This window comes from Leuresthes tenuis, unplaced genomic scaffold (assembly GCF_036924035.1).
Source record: "Leuresthes tenuis unplaced genomic scaffold, fLeuTen1.0.hap1 SCAF_22, whole genome shotgun sequence".
In the NCBI taxonomy this organism is placed as follows: Eukaryota; Metazoa; Chordata; class Actinopteri; order Atheriniformes; family Atherinopsidae; genus Leuresthes; species Leuresthes tenuis.
Window position 1 is genome coordinate 13,754,755 of NW_027325376.1, and position 14,409 is coordinate 13,769,163.

The window sequence follows — 14,409 nt, forward strand, 5'->3', positions numbered from 1 at the left end:
CTCTGTTGGTGAGATAATCTGTGATCCACGCAGCCTGGCTACGGTCTGCTCCGGCACATTTCTGTTTGACCTCGAGGAGGAGAGACTGAATTGTGTTAAAAGCACTAGAAATCAAAAAAAAAAAAAAAACTCTGGGAGTGCTGCCAGCAGTCTCCAGAAGGGAGAGGGAGCAGTGAAGCAGATGCATGACTGCATCTTCCACACCAATCCTCGGTTTGTATGCTAACTGGAACGGTTTGAATTAAATTGACATGTTATTAGGGCCACGTGCAGCCCTCACAGCATTTGCTAATGCTATGGAAAAACCAAGGTGTAGCTCTGAGTCGATCAGTAATGAATGCATGTGCGATAAAGATGGTAAATGGGAGATATGGATGTAGGGGAAAAGTCAGGAGTAATAGGAGGGGACTATTATATGAATAAAAGGGTTTAAAAAAAGACCAGCTGAATCCGTCTCATCTTTGATTCTTCGTGACTTCTCATCTTTAACTACTGAGTACAGCATATTAGGTCAATTGAACGTCCACAGAAAGTCACAACAATAACACCTTCCAGTGCCCAGGTTAGGCCCAAATGTGATTCATAGAAACATGGGCGGATTTTTAAAAAAAAAAGCTGATGTGGGAAAAAGTCATATTGCTAAAATAATTGAAGTAATAACACTGTCTTTAGTAACAGTAAATGGCAGTAAATTATTTGAAAGCTAAGAAACTTTTTTTGTGTGTGTTTGGGTTAGCCGCATTGTCTATTCTTCGCAAAGAGAGTGGGAAAGTTAAACAGCAGATAAGCATTTATTCCCATGTTTAAACTTGAGAGTATAAAGCATACAAATGGGACTATGTAGTTCAGTGAAAAAAACAAGTAAAAAGACAAAAATGATTGGAGGAGCATAAACTGGGGGGGAAAAACAATATTTACACAGTGCCAGTTATCAACAAGTAGTTTCAGAATGCTTATTTACCTAAAATAGTTGTAATAATAATAATACATTTTATTTGGAGGTGCCTTTCAAGTCACCCAAGGTCACCTTACAATAAAAAAATTAAATAAAAAAGTGATAGTGAGAGTTAGTGACAGCAAACAAGTTTGATTCCCATTGATTCATAGTTGGTATACTTGCAGTGTTTTTTTTTTAATTTTCCCTTTGATATGATGTTAATTCTCCAATAATTTGGTGATTAACTTCACTTTTATCCTGAGGGAGAAGAGGACTCTGTTCAGCAATGTCTGCTGCTTCTGACTCTGAATTGTTAGCCTCCACAGAGAATGTTCTTATTCCGACACTGGTGTGTGAGACAGACACATTTACACACGCATACAACACAGTTATCTTTTCTACCTAATATAATCATTTTATTTCCATCATGCTCATATTCACTTTTCTTTTGGCTTTGCCATTGGTCGCATTTCCTCTCTTATACTGTATATGTAGATTTGTATCAGTTGTTAACTGACTCAAGTGTTCTAATTTTCTATCTTCTGTGCCCGAAGCAAAGGGAAAATAGGGGTTTAATTTTGGTGACATGAACACAGTATGACATATAGAACAAGGGAGAGGTGATAGTATACTATACTATCAGCCATTGGTTGGGGGTTAGAAGCCAGACTTGGTCAATGGTTTGTATAATAAGCTGATTTATTTTTTCTTTCTTTCTTTTAACAGTCTTGGTTACCTCTAATTTACTCTTCCCGTCTTCGGGGGAGGCACAGTTAATCTCAAACAAGCACAATTGCTTTTCAATGTTCCTGCTTTTACTCTGAATCCAACCATCGACATCGGAAGTTACTTGACTAATGGCGCACGTGCTAACGGTTGATTTGATTGACCCACGAGCAGCAACCAGCGGTTCATTTTGAGCACACTCGCTACAAGATAAACGACAACGGTATGTAACACCATGTCGTATAAAAATACAGAGAAAGTCACAATTTAGACTGTTAAAGTTTGTCAGACTGTCACCGTTTTCCCCATTAGTTTAACAGCCGACAAACTAACGGATACAATTCTTCATTTAAGCGGGTGATAGGCCTAAAGACACTTAAAAATATATGCTATTGAGTTGTTATTTCTCTGTCCGTTTGCAGTTTAATGCTGGTAATAAAATTCTACTCATTGTGCCATTTTAAACTAATTTGGTCTTAACCGCCAAGTAAATTTTTTTAATTGTACTCGTATCCTAATCTTTTTTAATTCAGAATTAAAAATGTCAAGATTTGTACCAGGTGGTTAGTTTTGCGAACTTCTCTTAATAAAAAAAATTAAGATGCCAAAATACAAAACATTAACGTGTTTTAATTACAGCCCCAGAACTGCTTTGGTTGTTTTTCGAGCAGCTGTATTTACCATAGGAATGTATGAGTAACGCAACCACCCTCTTAGCAGGCCTCTTCAAATGGCGGCCCAGAACCGACTTTCCATGTGGCCCAGCACATCGTTCTGACTGAATAAATATACAAAAAACAGAAGCCTTCAGACATTTCTACATTGTTGGAATACATTCCGACAGTAGTACGGACTAAGAATGCAACACTTGGTTACCTAGCAACATTAAACCCATAATGCATCACGGTGTTGTGTTTTTAAGTTGTACGAGTAGAATTAGCGTTCTGCAAGCATGTCTTTTTCCACCCCAAAACGGAAAATTTACAACGAAAACGGTAGATTTAACCTTGCCTGGACGGACAAATACTTGTTTATTTTACTACTACATTCAAACACAAAACCGATGTGTTTAATATCTAATGAGTGCATGGCGGTGTTAAAAGATTACAATGTGCGGAGGCACCACATCGAGAAACACCAGACTTTCCGCGCAACATTTCCCGAGGGATCACAAGAGAGAAAGTGCAGAGTTTGATCGCATGTAACAACAGGAGCTGTACAACCATAGTGCGGTCATGCACAGCCCAAGAAAGAGCTACAGCAGCATCCCTTCGCGTTTCGTGGATATTGGATAGCATTTTCATTATTTTATTATGTGCATTTTTAATTTGCCTTTGTAAGATCTAAATGAAAAAAAACTACAAAAAAACTTTTGGTTATTTTTCAAAACATGAATTTGTTTTATATTATCCAAATCAATGGATAATATAAAACAAATTCGAGTTTTAACGAACTGATACTTCCTGGTCAAAGACAATTTCTGTCACTGTTATTTTTTTTGGTCTGAAAATCTGGCCCACCTGATTATGTAGTTGAATAGGTTTGTCATTTTAACGTTTGGAGGTAGAGTTTACCCCTTTTGTGTTAATGCACAATGAACTGAGTCCGACTTAACTTAGGCAGTTTTCCAGAGGTTGGTTTGTTTTGCCAGACCTGTTCCTGATGAATGTTTGTTAAAGATTCTGTTAAAATCCGTTGTCTCTTTTTGTCTGATCTGAACTTGAGGTTCAGGGTGATTTGCCAAATCAAGTGAGGGTGGTTAAAAATGAGGTTACTCGACCAAAAAGAGCAATGCTTAATAGTCACTTTTGTTGATAAACTCTGCTTTGACAACCTTATTTGAACCTTATATGAACTTCAACTGTTTTGTGAAGCTGAAGCTCAGTCCCATACAGTAACCCTGTTTCTTTCTCTCTTTTTTCTTCTTTTTTTTTTTTTTTTTTTTTACTTTTCAGCTCTTTTGTTTTTGGAATGTTGCCCTTCCTCTCCTGTTCCTGGGACTTTTTCTCGTAGGGATCTTAAGGACCGTTTTTTTATTTTTATTAAAAGGCAGGTTGCATCCTCAGGCAGCCCTGATGCAAAAAAAACAAAAAAAAAACAAAATGGCTCGCTTGGTGTTGATGACCAAGCCACAAATTTGACAGCACATACCCACAACACCCCCTTCCAACTGCTGTGACCAACAGTCTCCTATATTTAACAGCATGTCTCATCCCTTGTATAACTTGTTTGTCTCTGGAAACCAGAGTTCCCCCCAAGGGCAGTATGGACTGTTGAGTACACGGCCAGAGAGGGTTACTCAGTGGTCATCTCCCCACCTTGGACCCGGGTCCAGCTTTAGCCCTAATGGAACTTCTGCCATAATGCCTGGCCAGTTTGGGTCAAAAATTCCATCACTTCGAGCTCTGCTTTTTAGCTACAAATCTGAACAGAGTAGGGCAACAGCAGGTGAGAACACAGAGAGATCTATGGACTTGCACATTAGTAAAGCCAAAGAGGGGGTAAGGTGTCTCCCTGTGGACCAAGGCACTTATTTTACCACTTCGCAAAGAGACAAGTTGCCCTCTTCAAGCTTAGGGTTGACCTCCCATCTGACATCTTCAGCCACACACGTTCATAGACACTGTCATGTTGAAAGTGGCAGTAGCTCCTTAGACTGGTTGCCAGTCTACAAAAAGGCTTCTGAGGACCATTCTTTAATATCATATTCATCATCTGCAGCATCTGGATTTATAGGCAGTGGTGACAGCAAAATTGAAATCTTCAGTGAACGAGAATGTGAAAGGCAGTCTATTCGAGGCTTGAAGGGTTATGAGAATGCAGTAACAGACCAGCCTGTGTCTCCTGAGTCCAGTTGCCCCAGGTATACTCCAGAGCTGGCCTCAAAGATCCTTCTACGTTTTGGACTTGAAAACGATGACTTGGAACATCTTCTCTCTTACCCTGAAGACCAGACCACTATTGAGAACCTGCCTGCCATCTTGCACCAAATCTGCATTCAGAAGGCCAAGAGAGCAACATCAGCAGCTCAGTCAGAAGCCCATTCTGAACTTCAACCTACAAAAGTGATGAGTGGATTGAGTTGTTGTGAAGGGGAAGGAATTAGCAAGGTTGAAAGCTCTTCAGCTATTCCTAAACCAAGTGAAGTGATCGATTTGGGGCTTAATGGTGAAAACACTGCAGGGGTTGGGGATAAGATGGACAGAACCATTGACAGTAGAGCTTTCAGCGGTGGGAGTGGAGGTTTGTTGCTGATGGACACTTTCAATAGTAACAGCCACAGTGATGAATCCCTGCAAAGAAGTATGACAGAGATGAAAAGTAGCTCTTTAGTTTTCCCACCTCATCAAATGAGTTCTGTCTTCAGCCTTAGCTCAACAAGGAATTCAGTGGCTCTTCCAAGCGGTTATCCAACTGAACAACTGCAGACCCTTCCAAACCAGACTCCACAGTCAAAGAAAGACACAGGCAAGGGATTTCTGAAGTCTGAAGTCTCCAGATTCCTTCCTTTGAAAGAACCTAAATCAAGTTGCCAGTCGACGTCAAGACTCCAACCATCTGGCACTCTTGTAGAGAATGTGAATCCTGGTCCTGCTGGCCTTGTGCTCGTTGGTAGTAAACTTGACAGTCGCTTAAATGATCAACATAAAAATCAAGCACAAGAATCATATGTTGTTCAGCAGAGGAAAAAGCAGCAGAGACAACTGCAGCAAATGGAGCAACAACCGAAGCAGATTCAGAGGCAGCAGCACCAGATGCCCCAACAGTTAACACAGCCAATATCAAAGATAGGGCAAGATGTCTCTGCTGTGAAACCAGTTTCTCTACCTGCCATCAACCCCAGGATTGTCACTGTTCACCCAGCTCCACCTCAGCCAGTCCCAAACCAAGTCAGCTCAATTCCTATACTGCAGCCACCTTTGAGCAGGCAGGCTCTAGCTGAGGGAGCAGTCTCCAAGGGTCTGCCATCACCCGCCATGATGGAGGACTATGCTGCAGCCACACCCCAAGTGTTTCCACACTGCTGCTCTCTGTGCAACAAACAATGTGCCCATATAAAGGTGTGTTCAAGACTGTATTCTCATCTTGTCCACTTCAGAAATTGTGCATATCTAAGTATTCTGTACCAAAATGTTTTGATGATCTTATTATTATTATTCTGTTTTATTTTAAATATTATGGTTGCAATATTTGATTTATTCGTGTTATTTGACCAACTCAAAGTCAAAACTTTATGTAAAATGATCCAGAGTTAGCCTTTGCTTTAATGAAGCCAAGCTGCAATGTTTTAGTATCTCAAAAGGCTTTTGTATAATATTTATGATATTTGTTGCTGCTGGTGAATGTTTTAATAATGCTGGGAAATTTGTTAAAATATGTGCTGTCAGTCACAAAAATGGCATTTGCACCTGAAGCTGACAGTGAGGCCTCTTTCAAAGTTTTTTTTTTTCCGTTCTGACGACTAGGATTGGATTTCCCACCAGAACACCGACCGTCACCTTGAGAACTGCAAACTCTTCCGAAAACAGTCAGTCTTTTCTTTTTTGAACTTTTATAGCCGTCAATCTTTATGCTAAATAATTGGGAGGGGACTTGAGCCATCTTCTTCAGACCCACACCATTTTTGGATTTGGAACTTATTTAAGATATTCTTCAAAAACAGATTCTTTAAAGTCCTTCCTGTGTTGTTTGTGTAATTAGTTTGCAAAAATCAAATAATTGTTTCCATCCTAATTCAGAAACCCTTTTGTTGTGAAACTGTGACTTCTGGCTCTTTTTAATAGCCATGCTTGAATGTTCCCACAGATACCCAGTGTGGAATGGTAAAGTGCCACTGTTCCCAAGGTAAACTTATCTTGTTACAGGTGATAGCTATGAACCATTCCATTAACTTTCCATTTGTTAGTTTGACTTCATCAGTCACTTCTTCTTTTTTTGTTTTAGCCACTCAGCTCCAAGGTCTGTGCAGACTTCCCAGCATCTTGATCTGAAAACCAGGCATGAGAGCAGTTCCTGTTGCTACTCTGACAGCCTGCACCATCAACGCAGGGTGGAGGAGGAAATGGACAAATCCAGCAGCAGTTCCTGCTCACTTAGTCCTTGTTACTATCAAAGCTTAGAGGGTAGAAGAAAGAAACATAGGGGTCAAGCACGATCGCCACACAGATCCAGACACACTTTCAGGTTTGTGAAACATCATTTCTGACATCAGCGCATTGTGAAACGCCAACATGTGTTTTACAGTTGCATTAATAATTTGATCTACGTTTCCATTAGGTCGGGGTCTCGCTCCCTCTCCCCACGGCATGACCATCCTAACTCCTCCCATCGCCGATCACGTTCAAGGAGCCATGAGAAAAGTTCATCATCCAGAAGGAGCAAAAGGAAACAGCCTTCATCGAGGAGGAGCCACAAGAGACGATCCCCTACTGAGAGGTCATTCCAAAAACGAAAGAGGTCGAGCAGTACAGAGAGACTGGCTAAAAGATTGCTGGAAACATCAGGTTTGAGAATTAAACCAGTGATATTTTCACCAGTTAAACTAATAAAGTAAGCCATTTGTGAACAGAACATTTAGCCACTTTCTTCTAAACATGTATTCTGTTGATTGTTTCCAGTTATTTTCAGATTTGTCAAACACAAAACTGAGACTGTGATACCTTTTCGTTGTCTTGTTAGGTGTGAAATCTCTGCTGGAAAAGCCTGACCTCGAGGCCGTTGTTAAAACTCTGGTTCCTGTTTTACTGACTGAGCTTTCCAAAATAAGTGCATTGTCGTCTTCATCCTCTGCTGCCCCTTCATCCTCCTCTTATGCAGAAAAGGAGTCGACAGCTACGTTCTCTAAAGCAAAACCTTTTCTTCAGAAGAACGAGTCAAATTCTCCCACGAAGGTTGGTTTGTAGATCAATCAAAAAGCACACAGTTAACGTCTGCTTAATGGTTCTTTTCCTCCCTTCTTGCGGCACTGAAACACTGTTTTGATCAATGACATAAACAGAAAACATGAAGCTAAGTAGATCTTTACCTCCCACCAGTTTCTAAAAGCATATCAGTTGTGTGTTAGTTATGAACAAATTAGAAAACAAGTACATTGTCCAACCATAGTGAACAATTCCAGGCAGTGAATTTGAACAGTTTCTCTACAGATGAAATCATAATAAGACATCTTTGTGTAAAGTAAAGGTCTTCGTGATGCAGTTGGATGTTTCACCGGGAAATGATCTGGATACACAATGTTGGTAGTTTAACCTGATTCTCTGAACCTGGCACCAATGATGTTTAAAACTCATGTTACTTGCTACCAAACACTTGAGAAGTAAATGGATCTCAGAATGGAGGGTGGCTACATGACTCCATGTTTCCTAGAAATGTTCAGTTATCCTAAATTGTTATCCTCACTGAATAAAAGAAGCCTCCTGGAGCTACAGTCTTAAAAACTAAAGGATCATCTCATGAAAAAGGAGCTGGTTTACTGGCGACTGAGACGTAGTCGTGAGCTGTTGATGTGAGAATGTGGTGAAGTTTGGACTCATCCAAAGTTCTGTTTGTTCTGTGCCCGTACAGGCAGCCATGCGCTTTGAGAAAGAGGAAGATGCTGAGAAACTAAAGAGCATGAGAAACACTGACGTGAAAGGACTGACTGTTGCTGTTGCCAGAGAAAAGGTTTTAGTGTGTTTTGGGTTTTTTTTGGTTTCTGTCTCTGGAAAATAAAAAGATGTGTTTACACTGCAGGAGTAATTAGAAATAAACCTTGATTGACAGGAATTTGTTTGTAAGAGGCCTGAATCTACTTATACGGAGAAGAGGAAGAAGAAGAAGCCTCCTAAGAAGTAAGTTAACGCTTCACATGGAATGCTGTTTTTGGAAGTTTTACCTTGTTTGTGATGATACATCAGTACAAATAATTTGTAATTGAATCAGACTATCATTCGTCAAAATAATTAAATAATTCAGTTATTATTTACATGATAAACAATTGTTACCAGTTGGAATGAAAGAATATTATGTTACATTAAAAAAAAAATTGATTCACAGAAAATCAGCGCAGTCCAGCGTCCCCACCACTGAGTCCACTTCTGCAGCAAAGGCTGTTGTTCCTCACACCAAAACACTTCTATCTTTACAAAAACAAGTGAGAAGAACCACTAAAGGACAACTTGTCACAAAAACAAAAATCTTGGCTTCCAAAGCAAAAAGAATCTCATCCAAGCAGAAACTCAGGACTGTAAAGACGGGCGAGGTGCCTGCAAAAAGGGCTGTGAAATCAATTAAGGTAACACCAACGGCTGAAAAACCTGAAAGAGGTGGGAAACGATCTGCAGCGGCACCTCAAGAGACAGCCGAGCTTGAAAGATCGCAAACGGAGGCTCAGGAAGCTGCACTGGAGCCTAAAGACACAGTACGTTATGTTAAAGCAAGCAATGCAGCAGCCTGTGAAATGAAGCCACAGGCAGAACTTTACAAAGTTGAGATAAAAGACATCGAAGATGCTGATCAGTTGGAGCTTTGGGAAACCAAAACGACAGAGGAATGGCACATGGAAGTTGACAGTTCTTCTGAGGCCAAAGAAGAAACATCGACCAGTGTGAAGGCTTTACCAGCTGAACCCAGTCACAGTCATCCACCTCTGAGACCACGGACTACCATCAAAGCTTCAACGCAGGTCCCACAGCTCACAATATCACAACCAGCGTCCTCTACACATAGACTGGGAACCAAGATGGGTCGTTTGGAAAAGCAACAGAAGGCCACAGAAAGTTCAGCTGAAGCTGCTTTGAAGACGAAGCAGACGGTCAGGGTGTCAAAGAGGAAGAGAAAAGGTATGTTAAGGCTGGCAAAATCCCATGACAAGAGCTAAAGAGCCAACTAATCTGAAATAATTTAGCACCGTTTTTATTTGTGGATGAAGTATTTCTGTCAGCAAAACAATTTAAATCAGATTGACTCAAAGTACTTTTATTATGTGTTAATGTTAAAGAGGGAATTTGCGACCGTGTGGCCCACTGATAAGTCTCCGTAGTTTTTGGGGCAATAGTTTGAAGCAAGCGAAACTTTCTGACCAGAAATATGAAAAACTAACTTTGAGCCTGTCAGCGGTTCATTAAAACCCCACAACAATGGTGCACAGGTTCCAAGTGTCGGTGCTGGTCTTATGGTTTTAAGTAGTGACAAATCTGAGATATTTGGACCATTTATGAAGTGACACCAGATATGTGTGATACGCTGTTACGATAATAAAATCCCATCCAATTATTCTTTAAGTGCAGCACTGAAAATAAGACGGTAAGATTGACACACGTCGTCTACTTTCTGTTTGTTACTAAGAGTTAAGGTTAGTTTGGAGTTTTTATTATTTAGGAATGAATGGATAGTTTAAAATGCCGTTTTCTGCAGGGAAGACCCAGAAGAAGGCAGCCACGTCCACGCCTCCTTCAGCTGCTGTCGGCTCCCTGACCATCGGTGAAAGGATACAAGATCTCTTGCATCCAGAGCGAATCAGTAAGAAGTCCAAATAAACTAGATGTATGTTAAAACTCGTCTTTTTTTTACAGATTTTATTTTTCCTCAACTCCTTCGCAGGTTGTCTGAGTAAGAAAACCATCATGTCACCCAAAGTAAGTTCACTGTAACCGCGTGTGTAAGTGACAGCTCTTTAAGCATTTTGCTCTTCTTCTTAAAGTCACAGTAGTTCTTTCTCTTAAGTCCTTTATCAGAGGACGAGTGTGGAGATCTGTCAGCAAATCGACAGCTGATATTGCGGATGGTCTCCATGGAAACATGTTGGTGTGAAAGCAATCAGAAAACTGTTTTTAGCCACAAAACTTGATTTAAGAGCTAATCTTTGTCCAAACTTTCAGTTTTGATTTGACCTTTTCTCGCTTTGCTAAGATGTCTGTTATAGATTTGTTGTGTTAATATTATACAGATCAGCTGTAGGTCTAAAAGTGAATTCTTAATTTTTAAGCTTTTAAGGCATCAGATGTCATAAAAAGCCTTTTAAGATGGTTATTTCAGCTTATAAATGTTCACGAATCAGAGCTTTTGTGTCCTTGTGGTTGGTTTGACACTGGAAACAAAAGAACATGAAGCCATTCTCTAGATATAAAATCTTAAACTCACCTATATCATGACATCCTTGCGCTGATTTATTTATTTTTTTTCCCCCCAGTTTATTTCACTCAATACAAAGCTGCTGTTGATCACCTGTCTGCCTGAGTATTATGATGGCTGCTACACGGAGGATGATGTTGCCAAACTACTCCACCCGTTTGGATTTAGCTACAAGAGCAACAGCATCTATATTATTCCTCAAAAGCGCATGGTAGGCACCAAGTTGTTCATCTGTATGGGCTTGGATTATTAATCCATCTTTATGCGTATCAGAACATTTTAGGATTCTTGTTCGAATTTATACCTTACCCCATGGTCGATGTCAGTCGATAGTTTTTTTTTTTGTTTTTTTTTTTTATATTAAAAAGAAAAGCTAAAACTCTTTCAAGTGTGGTGATTCCATCACTTTTGCCACTTGTATTTGTGACTTTGCATACACTATGGGGACCTCTTCTAGTAGTTTAAACAGAGTAAGTGTGGTCGTGGTCATTTCCTTTTTTTTTTTTTGCTTTTCCTTTCAGGCTTTTGTCGTCATGCCCTCTGTGGAGCAGCTGCGAAACATCATCAGATCTTCACAGAAGGAGGACACAATTCTCAAAGGCTCTAAACTCTACTTTTATGTTCCTACTCACAGAATTTCAATGTCACCGGTAAGCATGTTAAAAATAAAGGTCAGTTACTGTAGCAGTACTCGGTGTATTGAAAACCACATAAAATAGAAAATACGCAGAAAAAACAGGATAAAACACACTTTGAAAGGAGCTTCTCATTGGCACAATGTTATCAAAGCATTAAGATGACACTTAAAGAACGTTTTGTCTGGCTGTTTACAAAATTAAAATTAGAAATGGTTTCATCTCATGATTTGGAAAAGAAATGCACTGAGTGGTTCGTGTGATTCTGAAGAGGCCACTGGTGTTTGATAGTTGATAAATCAAGTTGTACACCTGGCCTGTTGTATAGAAGACTTCTCTATCTCACCTCAGTTTGTCTTCAAATTCTCATTCTGTGCTTATTCTGTTTCAGTTTAGGTTTTATACAGCTCTGATGAAACTGTTAAGTCCTGTAAGTAACACGCAAACATCATTTCTTCATCACACAAATAAAGTCGTCCCTGAAATGAGGCGTGGAACAGTGAAAATACCTTCTTATATTTAAGGATGCAGGCTTAGGCCTTATTTATTTTATTGTATTTATTCAATTTAGTATTTATTAATGTCATAAACCATCAGCAGGAATGTAAATCTGAGGGATTGCAGCAGTATTGTGTGTGTGTGTGTGTGTGTGTGTGTGTGTGTGAGAGAGAGAATACTGATTCAAATGTTCATCTGCTGCTCTCCAAGCAGAAGCACAACGTTAATGGAACAAGTACAGTCTTTATCCAGAACATCTCCCCAAGCGAGACCAGGTATCTCAGAGAAGTTGTAACAAAAATCGGTTCCGTAAGAAACTTCCTGCCTCTCCTCAACAAGGTACGAACACACTAAGCCCACAGCAAACACCTTTATTTAAGTGAATTTAAATGGCTTCCTTTGTTATCTGTCACGTCTGGTTTTGTGTGTGTCGTAGGTGTTTGTTGAGTTCATGTCCGTTTACGATGCTGATGTGTTCGGGGTTTGGCACAGCCTCCTGAGACAGTGCCCTGCCTATAGCGTACACAGGATGAAAATGCCAAAAACCACCAGGATGTCACCATGTAAGTCTTTGTTTAAAGAAATGATGTAAGCCCAGTCTGAAACGACCATTGATACCAAAAATAACTTTATTCTCTTTTACGCCATGAACAAGAGAGAGCAGATTAAGTGGAGGTTTAAAAAGCCTCAGTGGTTGAAGTTAGTGAGGAAAGGCCAGAGGAAAGTCCTCTGTACAGAATCATTTCGAAGAAGCTCATGACCCAGAGTAGGGCTCCACTAACACCGAAGGAAGAAGAAACAGAGCGCAAGGAAGTGAACCACTTTCATTGTGAACCTGTTTGAGTTCAGCTATTTTACACAGCATCAGTAGTCATCTTAGCTGCTCTAAAGCTGAGATTAACTGCCACCTCAAAAACTGTCTTGGTGATGAAGCCAGTGGGAGAGAAAACGATCTCTTTAAGTTCTTGATTAACCACCAGAATCAAATCTGGCTGGAAGGAGGCCAAGACAGTGGTCAGCAGATAACTGTGACAGTCTAATCTTGGATCCTGCAATCGTTTTAGGTGCTGATCACATTATCTTGTTTGAACTTTAAGAATGCTGGCAAAGTCCAGTTCCCTTGGCCCGTTGAAGTTTTCCCTATCCTGCCAAGTGCAAAATCTATAGTAGTTGAGGACCATTTATCCAAGTTGCAGCTGGAGCTACCGAGATGGCAGCATCCACACTCCAGAACTTTGAAAAAGGTCAGGTTTCCACGGACTTGGCGGGGAAACTTCAAACCATAGACATCATAGCCTGACATGAGCAGAGCAACAGAGTGAAGATCTCATCAGTAGCCTGAATGAAGAATGCGTGGTGACCTGTGCAGGGAGGTGCTGCAATAATAAAAGATGCAGAACAGGATGGAAGTGCACTGGAAGAGACAATGTGTTGTAGAAGGGCTGTTCTGCATAGCAACACTAGATTCTTCTACAACAGGACAAGTTGGAAGGATAAGAGATGGCTTATCCAAAGCAATGTGCTGATGAGGCGCAAGGCAGAAGGATGGCTGGAATGCAACGGTTGGGATCTGAGATATTACAGAAGAAGGAGATGAAACATTTGATATTATTGGCTCGGCTCACCCACTGCAAAAAAGTAATAAACGCAATTTAAGAATCCAGGCTGGCTATATAAAAATGATGGATGTTGAAGCTAGAAAGGTTCATCGTGTAGGTTTTGATCTGCAGCTCAGCCCATGTGTTTATACACTGAGGTAACCGGTTGTAGTCAACAACAGTTTAGTATAACAAGAATTAGACTGACTTCACTTTCATTTTCTGTGAAAGATGAGCATCAACTACTTAGACAACCTTAGTCTTTTCTTTTGAAATAAGGACTATAAGATACTGGTCTTTTACGGCACCGTCATACAGATTCAAAACAAAGAGAATGTTTCTTACAGATCACTTATTTTTGTTTCTGTAGCACCAAGACTTGCAGTAAACGGCATGCTCGATGGCAAGGAAAGTGTTGATGGGGCCGTCATCCCAGCAACAGACGAAGGTGTTCCAGAAGGCTGCACGTCAACATTTTGGGTCACCATTTTAAATTATCCTTTTGTGTTTCCTACTTTCTCTCATTGGTTCATCATCCCAGGTAAGAGAAATAATCTGAGACTCCATTTAACTGACTATAATTGATTGAAGTGACGTTGTTTATTTTTTGACTCCTAGATTATCTGACAGTCAAGAAAATGACAGATATTGAGGTGAACTACTTTTTTTATACGCCCGGGGTTTCTCCCTTGTTGTACAATGTGCAGGAGTTTTCATTTCTGTTCGCTTGCTTTTCAAATTCTTTTTTTTTGTCCTCGAACCTTGTGTCCTGTAGAAAGCTTCCTCTCAAGGCTCCATGTTCCCCACAGTCATGTTAACGGGTTTGCCAGAAGGAAACTACACACACGAGGACGTTGCTAAGCTGGTGTGGCGTTATTTCCCCAAACAGAATCTCCGCTCGCTG